Below are 15,283 nucleotides of genomic sequence, written 5' to 3' on the forward strand. Positions count from 1 at the left end.
AAATCGGTGTCAAGAAAACCTTAGAAAATATTAGCTTTCAGGGAAAAACACTTACAATTTATATTTTCTATTTTTCAGTAATATATTCTTACTATGACTCTAAAATCTGTCTAATGCACCATTAACATTTTAAAAGGAAGTTCTCTAGTTCTTACCGAAAAGAAATAAATAATATCTGACAACAGCATTAGGGAACATAAACATAAAATTACCTGTTATTAAAAACTGAGCACATTTTTCTCAAAGAAATATATTACTCAGCTGTAAAATAGTATGTTTGCCATTCACACTAATGTTTCAACATTATGGTTCAATCTTCTAAAAAGCTGACATGGAAAATAATGGTGTAATAAACTAATTCATCATAATGTGCAAAAGAAACCGCTGGAATAAATTGTAATAACCTTTCAAAAACTAGCAGCTTTTAAAAGTATTAATTTCTACTCCAGATAATTGGAAAGGACACCTGGGTGGGTAGGCAATATTTTTTATGGGATTGCTCTGTCAGGAGCTCAGATTGTCTCTGGACTCAGCAATGATCATTTAGCACTAAATGACAGTGAATCTTGCAAATGGGTCTTCCTAGATGGTGTTTGCCATAAATTACCAAACTCAACTCCCCTCAAGGTCAGCGATATGAGAGGGCAGGTATCAAACAGCCTTCGTGGAGACCTAGAGTGGTCCTCGGGTTTCTCATAAATGGACAATAGTTGTGTTGGCTGCCATAAAATCAACTTAATGGACTGACAACATAAATTACCATCAAACTTTGACAACATTTCTCCTTAGGAAACAACTGAAGAATGCTTTTATATCAAAGCTGGGAAAATGGATAACAATATGTTTTGCTCTACACTAGATCATAAATATTTTTAACAATGCTAAGTAGAGAATGAATTAATATTAGAAACCACGATACGTTTTACCTGATGCATTAAAAACAGCATCTAAGTAATTCTAAAATGACACTTGCTTCCTGAAGTTGTATTATATATATTATATATGTAATGCAATGGGGGGTGTGTGTGTGTGTGTGTGTGTGTGTGTGTTAGTTAGGGAAGAAGGTTGCATTTGCCTGGCGCTCAATATTTTCACTAAGTATAAGCAATCAAAAATGGTATTACTTGTTTTCTAATTTTTTTAAATCTATTAATATATAGTCCACTGGACCCATAGGAAGAGATTCTTGACCTCTCACACTACTTTGGATAAATCATAAAATCACTTTCTCTACGGTTCCATTTTTCTACTTGGAAAGTAATGTAATTATTATACAAAGACATATTGAAGACAGTGGAATTATTCCTAAAATGAAGACACAAAAACCCCCAAGTTACTGGAAAATCATGTTAACATATTTCGGAAAATAATCCAGTCTAGACTTAATTAATTCACACTTTAAAAAAGCCAATTTGGTAGAAAATATAACAACAGCTAAATTAATAAAATAGAATTTTGGAGGTAAATGAAACATTGTTTAGCTGAATTTTCATCTAATTGTGCTGCCATTCTGTAACTGCAGTTATTATTATTGTGACATAAAGATAAAATTATTCTCTCAGTAATTTTTATAATAGAATTTATTATCTCTTAAAATGCAGCAGTTTCCTTTAGATTTTGCTAAAATAAATGCTATGTCGAGTAAAAGCAACATCTTCCTTGGATCCAATGACAACTCAGGCCAGGAATATTATATATAATGTTTCATGAACTCTATACACGTTATAAACTATAAAAGTTTCCAAATAGGATTTAAAATTAGTGTATTTTGTCTGTTCTCCTCCCACATCTAGTCATCACCTTCTGTCATGTCTTCCTTTGCACTATCTCTTACATTTATTTCTTTCCTTCTGTTCCTATTGTCACTTCTGCCCAGAACCTCATCACCTTATACCTGAATTATTGCAGTAGTTTCTTTGGTCCTGTTCTTTTTCCACTAATCCATCCTGCCTAGTCCTGCCAGATTAATCTTTTTTAAAGGACTACTTTAATGATGTCAGTCCCCTGCTCAGAAGTGTCCAACAACTCCCCATCACTTGGAGGCCACAGGCCAGAGTCTTTAGCTAAAATCAAAGCCTTTGGCTGGCTGGCCTCACTTCCTTTTCCAGTCTTCTCCAGTTCCCCTGCACAAACCTTCAGAACAATAAATGCATCTGCTTCCTGGCCACCTGCACCACGTGCACCTGCCTGACCAGTGCTGTCCATCCTCTCTGCTGATCCAGTTACCTTCCTTTCTGGAGTCGTTCTGACCACTTCAACCCATAGTCAGCACCTCCAGCCATGAAGTTGGAGCACTCTTTTTTTTAAAGCATGCTTAATTTCACCATTGCAATATTATGTAACTTTGGCTTTTGTTATTTAATGGTTACCCTGCCTTTTCTCCTTGATGAATTTGTAAAGTTCTTTGAGGGCAGGGGGTTTTGAATTACCATGGGCCAATGTCCCCAGCACAACACTATAAAAATAGTTGGCTGTCAATGGACACTTGTTTTGTGAATGACTGCAAAATGTTGTTCTAAGGCCGGGCGCGGTGGCTCATGCCTGTAATCCCAGCATTTTGGGAGGCCGAGGCGGGTGGATCACGAGGTCAGGAGGTCGAGACCATCCTGGCTAACACGGTGAAACCCGTCTCTACTGAAAATACAAAAAATTAGCTGGGTGTGGTGGCGGGCACCTGTAGTCCCAGTTACTCGGGAGGCTGAGGCAGGAGAATGGCCTGAGCCCGGGAGGCGGAGCTTGCAGTGAGCCGAGATCACGCCACTGCACTCCAGCCTGGGCGACGAGGGAGACTCCATTTCAAAAAAAAACAAAAAACAAAAAACAAAAAATGCTGTTCTAGGCTTCTTATATGATTAGAATGAAAGCTATTCAGTTGTATTTGTGACTTGTGGTATTTCAGAGCAACAATTTACATATGTGAGGCAGTTTTCCTGAGTTTAATACATTCTCTTTCATTTTAAAAGTTCTTAGTGAAATTGTAGACTATGAAATACAAATTGAACACATGAGATTTATAATGTAAAAATCTGTCTCAGAAATCATGGGAAGCATTAGAATAAACACAAACCAGTCCATATTCGTCAAACCAATACTAACTATCTGAAAGTTCCTTAATATCATAAAGCTCGGTAAGTTTCAAATACAACTGAAATCATCCCAAGAAAAAGTTAAAAGAAAAAAAGGTAAGTACACAGTAGTCCAGAGTCTTTATTGTATAAATAAGACACATATTTTAGCATGTAATATTATTTAATAGAAAGAATATGGATTTTTAGAACTTGACAAGACCTGAATTGGTAACTTAGATCTGCTCTTCACCAGGTGTGCCATTTTGTGTCAGTTACTCAATGTCTTTGAATGTTAAACATCTCATAAGGCAAATAAGAATATTAATTTCTAATTTATTTGAAAAATCTGAGATGAATGAATTATTTTGAGCTGTTTACTAGGATAATGAATTTAAGGTCCCTAAGGCACCTAACCCAGTACCTGGCCTGTTAATAAATGGTAGCTAATATTAATTAACTAATTAATTAATTTATCTGTCAATCATTGCTTCTATTTGAGAGTTTTTCTTTTTCACTCCTTGCCTCCTAGCTTCTCTTATAGTTGAAGAGCATGGGGTCTAAAAGATCTGGGTTTGAATTGTGGTTCTACGACTTATTAGTTTACTAATCTACTTATGAACCTATCTTAGCTGCAGTTTTCTCAGCTGTATAAGAAGATCACAAAATCTCCTTGCAGTAATGTTCTGAAGACTAAGAATGATCCATTTGAAAGTGTCAGGCATACAGCAGGTACTTTATTAAGAGCAGATATTATTATAATTCTCATGAGTCTTCTCACAGTCATCCTGTTATATGTAGAAGAACACATGCTCATGAATACTTTTAAAGTAAGATATGTAGGATTTTTTTCTCTATTATGTTTCACTATCTTGCAGAAAAACATAATTTGGTATTATAAAAATTATTCCTATAAATAATATTTGTATAGTGACTTACAGTTTACAAAATACCTTTGAAACTGAGGACTATACCCCTAAATTAGCCATTTGTTGCTGTGTGACTGTGATCATTATTCTTGCAACCCATTCTGCCATCAAAATGCTTAATAATTAACAATAATGATAAACTGCAAATACTAAGAAGGCTATGAACAAAGTCCAATGTGTTATTGTCATGGGCCTATATTTTTAGAAATACTTGACAGTTGAAATTGGCCAGATGAAATTGAGCAATGGATCATAGATTCTCCATCTCAGCAGTATATCTTGGAAGCAGGGGCCTCCTCTAGGCAGGCTTTGACAAAGGACATCTAAAACTGGTTTCTTAACTTCTTTTTGACTTCTAAAATGTCGTCTAAAGTATTGGTTAAGTTGTCTGTTCTCATTTGAGTTAAAATACAATTCTTAAAAAATCGAGTAAGTAATTCTGAAATAAGCTTATATAAGTGTAAACAAAAGAACAGAAAGAAATTTGGGTAATTTTCTTAAATCTAAATAAATATACTATGTCACATGCTGAGATTAATGACATTATCTAAACTCGGTAGGAATGCAATTAAGTGCTAAGAAACAGAAAGCGCCTCACAGTTTTATAAGACTGAGCTGTTTTTACTATCATAATAACTGAAGCATGTGCTTAATAACTCATCAAATACATTTACTTCCCTTCAACATCTACAAGGTCAAAACCAGTCATCAGTCGTAACTTGAAGTGTCATTAATTCCTCTGAAAAACTGTTAAAGAGATTGTTCCAAGAAGCACCAGCCTATATCCCATTGAGGTTCCTGGGGTGTTTCAGGGATGCTAGGAGGTGCAATGTACTTTTAAAACGACGTATGGATGGATAGCATTACTCTTAATGCTCCAAATGAAGAGCTTGCCATACAACTGTTCCTTATACAAGGTACAGGGCTCCATATGCAACAGTTCTGATGTTTAATGTTTTGTCCTATGTCCAGTCCTTGGTTTAGCGATCATGGCCATTATACCTACATTTTAAAATATGATCTAATATATAAGGGTAACTGCCACTTAGTAACTGAGAACTGCATAGCATTGGGTCAGCATCAGTGCTAGGTCACTAGGGGCAATCTTGTCTAGATTTGCTCCCAGAATATCTGCACGAGCATGGGGTTTCTACATCTTTCATCTTTGTTTCATGTTATTACTTCCACTTCCTCCCCATCACCTGCCAGGGTTTTCAAATCCTTCGGGGATGTTTTGTTTCAATGTTTGTATTTACCAAACCCAACTATAATTAATATTTATAGCACTTCTGATCATTTCAAAGCTATTTCACAAATAAAATATCTTGATCTTCATAGTAATATCAAGTGAAATGAGAAAACTGAAGCATGAGGAAGTTCATCTTAATGCCTGAGGCAACTTGACGTCAATGTCAGAGCAGAGTACCTGCCTTAGGACGCTGAACCTAGCACTCACTTCACCCCCATGACTGCTCATCGTTGGTTTGGTCTTTGGATTAGACTTGCACCAGAAATTCTTTCTCACCAGCTTTGTGATTTTTAAATATATTAGGTAAACTCTCTGGATTTTAGCTTCCTTGTTGGTAAATGGGGACAACAACGCCTACTTCATAGAGTTATTTGAGGATTACATGAAATGATGTGTGTAAAGTTAAAAACCTAACCCAGGCATGCTGGCTCCTGCCTATAATCCGGTTACTTGGGAGGCTGAGGTGGGAGGATCCCTTGAGGACAGGAGTTCAAGATCAGCCTGGGTAACACAGCGAAACCCCATCTCTAAAAATATTAAAAAATTAAAAAATAAAAATAATAAAGTAAAAATACCTAGAATAAGGTTTAGTGTTCAAAACTGCTCATCCTTCTAATCCCTAGTCTTGGTCATCTTCACTAAAGGTACTTTCCTTAGGTCTACTGAGAGTATGAAGCGACTCTGGAATTCCGTGTTGGGCTGGGGGGCACAGTATACTTAATGTATCAGTAGGGTGGTAAAATATTTACCAATAATCTAAGGATTTATCAGTCATCTGCCACATTCCAGCACAGCGCTCAGAACTTCCGATGCACAAAGAAACAGCAGCAGCCAAGGAATTTTGCAAGTAACAAGAACAAGACTTAATGATTTTCTAGACGATAAAGTGATTCCAAGAGAGGCTGGTATGTTCCATTTAACCGAGGTCTTTGTAAATTCTCCAAAACACTTTCAAATAGAATAAAATACTTTTAAAACTACTTCATATAAATTGTATAGCTTACTTTTAAATGGCATATTCCACCAAATCCCGAAATGTTATTTTTTTACAGACACTGATACTGTATCCAACCTGCACTATTACACAGGCTGAGGGAGGGACAGCAAAAGGATCAATCTCACAGTGAACCTAGGAATGAGTGGTTAAATTGTGTTCGGTGTTTCTGCTGTGTTTCCATTACTGAGTCACCCAGATTTTTAAAATACCCTAGGGTAGGAATAACCATTTGGTTTTTCTCCTTCCTTTTCCTTCAGTGCCTCAGAACATAAAATACTTGTTGAGTTGCATTTCAGCCTCTGAGTTAGACCAAAAAATGTAGTTATGACTCCATCCCATTTGAATTAGTCCACTAAAAAAAGGTATTTACAGTTAAGTGGAAACATTTCATCTTCTGATTATTTTTTAATATAAAACAGTGACATCTCAGCATACTTTAGTTTAAAACTATAAGAACAGAAAAGATTAATTTTTTTCTTCTTGAGACAGGGTCTTCCTTTGTCATCCACACTGAAGTGTAGTGGTGCGATCGCAGCTCACTGTGGCCTTAAACTCCTGGGCTCAAGCCATTCTCCTGCCTCAGTATCCTGAGCAGCTGGGACTACAGGCACATGCCACCGTGTGTGGCTGGCGAGGAATAAATTTTATTGTTATTAATAGCAACTGGTCACTATGCACATGTGTGTGAGACAATGTTCAGAATGATACAGCCTAGGGTTTAAGACCAGAAACTTTAGTTCTGATTCTGCTTCCTTTACTATTTTTATCCAGGGACACAATGTTCCTGTTTTGAGGATGGGAAGAATGCCATATATTTTACAGCATTATGAAGAAAATTAAGATGGGATATTACTGTTGACACAGTAGTAAGTAATAATTTTGAGTGTTTAATGTGTGTCAGATATTGTTCTAATCAACTCATTTAATCACAACAACTCAATGAAATGCATAGTATTATTATTCCTATTTTAAAGATATTAAGGCTTAATAGTTTTAACAAAAAACCTTGCCAAGATCACCCAGCTAGTAATTGGTTGAGCAGGATCTCAAACGCAGGCAGTCTAACTCCAGAGTCCATGCTCTGAGCCACATCCCTGTGCTGCCTCACTCCATCACAGCAGCTCATGACATGCTGGTTTCCCCTCTTCTTGGATTCTGGTATACAAAAACACAACAGATCCTGTCTTTTCCAGAAAGAAACAGTTGTTACACCAAGGACACAGGATATATGCACATATGGATAAAAAGCACGATAGAACTTGTCCAACAAATGTCAGAGGAGGTATACAACAAGTTCTACAGAAGTTTGGAAGAAGGGAAATAATGGGGATAAGGACATCGGCAAGATTGTTGTGATGTGGGTGGACTTTGACTTTGTTTCGCCTTCGAGAGTAAACAGACCTAAAACTATTAAAGAGTAGTTGGGAAAGATATTTCAGATAATACGAACAGGAAAGACAAAGGATCTCTGTGTTTAGGAAATAAGAATCAGTTTCATGATAACTGCAGCTTGCCAAAAATAAACACACACGCACAAACAAAAAACAACACACACAAAAGAAAATAAATAAAATTTTTGTTTTGAAAAAAGAATCCATTTCAGTGACGGGGAAGGTTTCAATATGGGCAACACTGAGGGTAGAGCGGGGGCAGTTTAAAGTGATTTTGTACAGTGTTTTAGAAACTCAAGAGAGGAGAAAGACCTCCTGCTAGAGGGCCACCAGGGGCTTCCGAGTGACTGTGAGTGAGGAGATGGCAGGTATATAACACGGATGAAGGTAGGGAATGCCAGATAACGGACTGCGAGAGCATGCAGAAATCTTCGGCACACGTACCTACATTCAGACAGGTCCCTATTATTCCAGCGATGATTATCTTGTTGGCGGGTATTCCATGGCCTCTCCTCACCTGCTGGCTGTCCTTTTGGTTTGTCCCTTGCTTTAGCACCTGGGGGTGGACACGGAGGCAAAGTGATTTTCCAATGAGTCTTTTTGTTTGTTTCTTTTTGCTGCCCTTTCCCAGCTGTGGTTAGATTTGCTGTTGGAAGGAGAAGTATATTGTGGATGATAAGAACATTTCTTTCTCTTTTTCTTTTTTCATGGTACTTCCAGTCCCTTTATTGAACAATTTACATGGGAAGAGCAGGAATCATATTTGAGCTTAACCCTGGAATATGTAATTGTTAATTTCCCTTGATCAGAGATGGGCTACGAAACGGGGAGCTGGCCATATGGACTTTTCAATAACATTTGTATAGCAGAACCTTGTTTCCAATCTGGCTGCTGAGACTTTTAGGTGAGAGTGGTTAAAGTTATTCTCCTTAAAAATGTTATGTATTGCGTATCTCAAGACCTGCTGATAGTCATATGATTATTTATTTCAATCATTCTTACCTTTGCTACTATTTGGATATATTATGCAGTTGCTGCTTCTTCCTAAGTTGAATATAAGCTACCAGTAATTCTGATTCTCTAGCTGCAGAGTACATGTTTGGCTCTAAAACTAAAGTGCTGTATTAGTGGGACGAAAAAAAAAGAAAGAGATGAGAAAAATGAAACAGAGCAATGCCAAGCTCTTTTTTAAAAGTAATATTTAATTACTATTTCAGGCTACTTTCAAGAGTGTATATGACATCTAAACAGACTGTAGAACCCTAATACATCATTTCACTAATATATATCCAATTGCAGTTGACAAAAAAATTATTTTGGTCCATAATGGCCTAGAAACCCATCTTTTACTTGGATCCATTATATGCAAATATATTTAGGGTACAAAACACGTGCGCACACACACACACACACACACACACACAAAATCTCTTTCAAGTAAAGGAACAGGTCTTAAAAATTTATACACTTGGCTAATAGCCAGCTACTGAGTCTATTTTGTCTCCTCTCTGATTAACATACTTTCATAAATTATTTCCAATTTCTTCCAGTTGTGTTCTTGTCAACTCTTCACCTCACAACCCCAATATTGTCCACATAGTTATAGATAAATCAGAGAGTGGGTAGCAAAAAGCACATCCAGCTATTTTAGGACATGGCATATATCAGTTATGCCCAGAAAACTGGCTCCTTTGCTCATGAGAACTTCTTGGCATATCCATTGGCCTGCTGACCTCGGTATGAAACATTACAATATAAAGCCTCAACTACTCTGTTTCTCAATTTGTTTGATAAACTAGAATTATTTCCAAAGTTCTCAAATAAACAGAAATCATTATAATTATAAATAATTAAAATGCTAAACTCAAGAGGGCACTCAACATTCATTATACTGTAGAGCTTGTCCCCTAAGGGTAATACCTTCAATTAGTTCAGTTTTTACAACAGAAGAAAAATGTGACAATCAGTAATTGCAGGTATTTAGTTCAAGGAACAAAACATACAAACTGGCCTTTAAATTGCCCTTTCAGTCACCACAGGTTATGCTCTCTTTTAGATTCTTAACATTTGTACTAATTCTAGAATACAGGAAAGCAACAGATAAGGGAAAAACACAGTCTTCAAAGCTGTGAGTAGATGCACTTCAGCTTTATCAGCTCTTTCAATGGAGAAGGTTAAAGTAGAAGGTAAGATCTAACAAAAAATGATTTTAAGAGAGAGCCCTTTAAAAGACATTCTATGAAATTTATCACTTATGTATTCACTTACTTTACAAACATTTATTGTCAGAGTTTATACTAAATGATAATGACATTGCTTTAGAAAAACTAGTTGATGGTTTTTTAAAAACATACAAATTTGTTTATGTGTGTGTATGTGTATATTGTTACAAATATAGAGTATACATATCCATAATTTATAAAAGGATGTTGTTTTGAGTGTTATTCCTCGTTCTTAAAGTTGTAATGAAATTTAAAAAAAATTAATCACAAAATTATTTAGATTTTATTCCTTGGAGTCTCCTCTATAAAAAGCATCAATTTCCTTTACAAAATATAACTATTTTCTGTTGCAGTAGTAAATGCTATTTCAGTTACTAGGGCTTTTGTTAGGTTTTCATAGAACTAAAGTACTGTAAGTCGGAAATGGATTAGCAAATAGTAAATACTGTTTTTGGATCAAAGCAAGTATAGCAAAACAGATTTCTTTACTCTGATTCAACATCAAATTGACAACCATGACCTGAGAAAGGGTCATCTTTTACTAGCTGCCACTTTGGGGAAATAAATTTAGTCCTTCATTTAAGTAGAGGAAAGAACTCATTAGAAATGTGGTACAAGTGGTTTCAGGATGATAAATCTCAAGTTACCAATTCCACTTTTAATGATTAGCTGCCTGTGCCTTGTATTTAATTAAAATGATTATTTTAAATGCTTATATTTAATTTAAACATAATTATCTAAAGTTCAATGTTACTGCCTCATCCATTTTGAAATTAATTAATTTATAAAATAGTTCAAAAAGTGCTGTAAAATATTAATATTAAAATACAGCAGGATCAATTTGCATCTTTTGTTGGTTTCTGTTGTGGACTCCTAGTGAGCTGTTTACATTAGGTAGGACTGCAGGGTCTCTGGCATAGCTAATGTGTAATGAAATCAAATATTGATATGTCCTTGACATTTCTTTTGCACGTAGGATATATACTTTAACCTTCCAGGAATAATAGTTCATAGCTAAGGATATGATTGTTTAAACTTTAAAGCGATGTAAGTTTTAGAAATTATTTTGGACTTAATACATTCAGGAGAAACCATTGCTTTTAGCAAATGATTTATAAGTGTGTAACAATCAGTGTGATAAAATTTCTTATGAGTCAGTCCAATAAATGTAACCAGAAGGTGTTTTCAAGGAAAAGTTCTGCTTTTAACTTGTATTTAAACAAACAGTTTAAATAGTGAGTAGTGATATATAACAATGTTTCCTGGTCTATGGATTCTGAGGATATTCTGAAACACTCTTGTATCCATTTGGACGGGATTTCCTGGTGCAGTGAAAAACTATATCCATGAATGTCCTACAATCCTTAGTGTGCTTGATGGGAAAAACTTTTAAGCTGTGCACATTTGTCTATTAATGATGATTGCTACCATTTATTAGGTACTGAATACGTAGTAGGCACTGAACTAAATACCTAATAAAATTGTATTCAGCCCATTTTACAGATGAATGAAGTGAGGCTTGGAGAAACTAAGGCATACATAATTTATACGTATAATTTGTAAGTTATAGAGGCAAGACTCAAAGCCTAAATCCACAATGCTACCCCTTACTGTCTTCATCTCAGAGAGCTAGGAAGGCATTCTCAACTGTGAGATGCTTGTAACCCCCACCTCCACCACCACCACAAACAACAACAAAACAGTTCTCCCTTGCAGTAATAGTGTAAATTAATGAAATGGTAAAAGTAACACATTTGGCTTGACTATTAGTAATTAAAATCTGTTGCCCCCAATCTTAGTGTCCTTTTATACAAATACTAATATATGCAGAATTTTCTAACATTTTATTAAAACCTGGGCTTTCTATTCTCCAACAAACCTCTATAGTTGGGGAGATTTGTTCCCACCATTCTGTGACATTAGCTCAAAACTTTGCACAATCTCTACCCCCAACACCACCAACAACCTTTGGGGCATCTTAATTGTGAGCAGGCTATAAGGCTATAAAATCAGACTCAGCTTACACATCAAGTAAGTTGTGCAGAATATTTCTTTCCTTTTCACACTAGTATTATTAGGTGGAATTACAGGATGCCTTTAAGCAATGCTGTATCTCAATTACCACAACTGCCATCTGTTTCTGTTTCTTCCAATGAACGATATCCCCACCCAAAAGCTAGGCTTCAATGTGTTTTCTGCAAAGAATATGAGTAACACACACAAATATTCCTCCTATTTAGATTAGACAGTATTAGGTAGTAATCAAAGCCAATTATCTATTGATTTTCAGTTTAACATTTCAACTATCAAACACTATCTTAACTCCGGACACCCTCAGAAGGTTCAAAGGATTGGAACCATTGCAAAGCAATTATAGCAGAGAAGACCTGTTTGAGGAGCTAGAATAGGTAAAAATACAGGCACATCTGCTTTGTAAGTCTTGCTCAGACCTTTAAATGCCATCTGTTTTCCCGTTCTTTTCCAGCTACCATCTTCCCCTAGGCTAAAAGATTTTAAAATGACTTGGGGGAAGAAAAAACTTTGAGAAACTAGTTTGAGATTTTAATTCTGTATTTCATCTGTCAGACAGTGAAATGCAGTTAACCGCAGCAAGTGTTCCTAATAGATAAGGGAATTGTTGCTTCACATATAATTACATTGAGTCTAACAGTAGACATAGCCATAGCCAACTATATCATCATCATACTATTAGAAGTGCTAGTAAGTCTGAAAAGAATCCATTTTGAGGAGGGTCAGAGCTACTTTTATTTTACTTCAAGCCAGGGTTATCATGGAATAAAACTGATAATTCTTTTGGGGAACAATTTTTGGAATATAAAAAAAGTATTAAAGGGTAAATGAAACTAACTGTTGTGACTGGCAGTGAGTTCAGGCATTCTGTGTTCTTTTGTGTTTGCTTTGGAATGTTAAACAGGTTGAGTTCTTTTTAAAAGAAAACATTTTATTCAGAACATTCTTCCATGAAAGCCTTCTTTGACAAAGTGTCATTTTTTGATATATTAGTACATGTCTGCCCACATTTTCTATTCAAAAGAGGCTAGCAATGTTTTAACAACTTTTGACAAGCATGGGGAATTAAACTTCCACAGAATCGACTCTTTTAATGTAATGCTACAACCTATTTTATATTCTCGATTTTGCACTTCTTATGGCAGGCCACAACATTTTAAATTATATCAACTTATAGTCGAAAAAAGTACAAAAAAATTAAAAATGAGTACTTAACTCATCAATAAAATATTTTTAAGCACATAATTCTGAAATTTGTTGAGAAAAGGAGTTACAGATATAGAACTAAGTGAATTATAAATTAGTAATAAGAGATAAGTAAAAGAAATTTCTAATAAACTAGCCAAGGAATCTCAAGGAATTGAGCTACCTCTTAATTAAATTTAGCTACTAACTTTCAAAATCAAATGCTGGCTGGACACGGTGGCTCATGCCTGTAATCTCAGCACTTTGGGAGGCTGAGGCAGGTGGATCAACTGAGGTCAGGAGTTCAAGACCAGCCTGGCCAACATGGCGAAACCGTGTCTCTATTTAAAATATAAAAATTACCTGGGCGTGGTCGCGGGTGCCTGTAGTCCCAGCTATTCAGGAGGTTGAGGCAGGAGAATCACTTGAACCCAGGAGGCAGAGGTGGCAGTGAGCCAAGATTGAACCACTGCACTCCGGCCCGGGAAACAGAGCAAGACTCCATCTCAGAAAAAACAAAACAAAAACAAAAACAAACAAACCAACAAAAAGCCCAAAAACGAAATCAAATGCTTTGTTAATTGGCAATGCAGGCTCTGCCTATTGGAAATCTTACTTGGATACCTATAGGCACCTCAAACCAACACTTCAAAGACCTCTCTGGCTCCCCAAAATTGCCCCTCCCCCAATTGTGACCTTGCACAACTGGGGTCCTAATTGCTCCCCAGCTTCATCTGTCCCCACTCCACCCTGTCTGGCCCATTCATTCATCCAGAGCTGCTTTCAATGCCTTGAATACACTGGGCTTTGATCCTCTGCCTAGGTCACTATCCCAATCAGCCTGGCTAATTTCTCCTCTTCAGTCTCAGCTTGGATGTCACTTTCCTCAAGAAGATTTCTCTGGCAATTCTTTTTCCAGGTGCCCTTTCTCTAGATCCTTACAACCCTGTTCTCTCCAACCAAAATCCCTGTCACAGAATGATGCGATTGTCTCTTTACTGGCCTGTAACCCCAACAGAGTGTAAGCAGCATAAGGGCTGAGACAACGTCTATCTTTTTACTGCTAATCTCCACAGCTTAGACCAGTACTTGGAATATTCTAGATGCTCTCAAAAAAGCTTCTTTAAAAAGATTAATGAATCATTTAAGTGAGAAGTTCATATATCATGAATGTGTTTCTTTTTTCTTTTTGGCAATAATACAAACTGTCAAATATAACCACATTTTAAAAAATAACTTACCTAAGTCAGTATAGGTTAACAATAATGTTCCCATTTGGTTATTTCATTTAGGTGGAACAAGTTTCTCATTTTGGTTTAAGACCTTTCTCATACCACCTATCTCCATAAAGAAAAATGCAGGCCGGGCGTGGTGGCTCATGTCTGTAATCCCAGCACCTTGGGAGGCCGAGGCGGGCAGATAAGGAGGTCAAGAGATCGAGACCATCCTGGCCAACATGTTGAAAGCCTGTATCTACTAGAAATACAAAAATTAACTGGGCATGGTGGTGCGCACCTGTAGTCCCAGCTACTCAAGAGGCTGAGGAAGGAGGATTGCTTGAACCCGGGAGGTGGAGGTTCCAGTGATCCAAGATCACACCACTGCACTCCAGCCTGGTGACAGAGCGAGACTTTGTCTCAAAAAAAAAAAAAAAAAAGAAGAGGAGAAAAGAAAAGTGCAAGGTAAATAATAGGAGAATTGAAGGATGTTAAACTCTGGAACGCCACGCTAAGATTTGAGTTTAAGATACAGACTTCTGGGCGCGGTGGCTCACGCCTGTAATCCCAGCACTTTGGGAGGCCGAGGCGGGCGGATCACGAGGTCAGGAGATCGAGACCATCCTGGCTAAGACGGTGAAACCCCGTCTCTACTAAGAAATACAAAAAACTAGCCGGGCGAGGTGGCGGGCGCCTATAGTCCCAGCTACTGGGGAGGCTGAGGCAGGAGAATGGCGTGAACCCGGGAGGCGGAGCTTGCAGTGAGCTGAGATCCGGCCACTGCACTCCAGCCTGGGCGACAGAGCGAGACTCCGTCTCAAAAAACAAAAAAAAAAACAAAAAAAAGATACAGACTTCTAATGGTAACAGCAAAGGTGTATTGATGTATTGAAAGGGGCAGAAATAGTTTATGAAATCCAATGTGTAACACCTGAAGTAGCTAAAGGTGTTGCTTGATATTGCTATGTCACTATAATCACAGAACTTTAAAAGGGAC

The 15,283-nt window shown here is 36.9% G+C and overlaps 1 protein-coding gene across 3 annotated transcripts in view; it reads right to left on the bottom strand.

Annotated features, from left to right (window-relative positions):
* Positions 1-13,714, bottom strand: part of LOC105499714 (heparan sulfate-glucosamine 3-sulfotransferase 5) — a 121,679-nt gene extending 107,965 nt beyond the window's left edge. Inside the window, exons 1-2 of one of the 3 annotated variants that reach the window (XM_071096342.1) lie at positions 8,634-8,750; positions 8,080-8,187 (exon numbers count right to left, since the gene is read on the bottom strand). The gene's annotated coding sequence lies outside the window, so the exon portion shown is untranslated. Of the gene's footprint in view, positions 1-8,075; positions 8,188-8,633; positions 8,751-13,432 lie in introns of those variants that run through there. The other 2 variants (XM_071096341.1, XM_071096340.1) reach the window with 2 other exon arrangements.
* Positions 13,715-15,283: the final 1,569 nt, after the last annotated feature.

Source organism: Macaca nemestrina, chromosome 5, assembly GCF_043159975.1.
Source record: "Macaca nemestrina isolate mMacNem1 chromosome 5, mMacNem.hap1, whole genome shotgun sequence".
Lineage (NCBI taxonomy): Eukaryota > Metazoa > Chordata > Mammalia > Primates > Cercopithecidae > Macaca > Macaca nemestrina.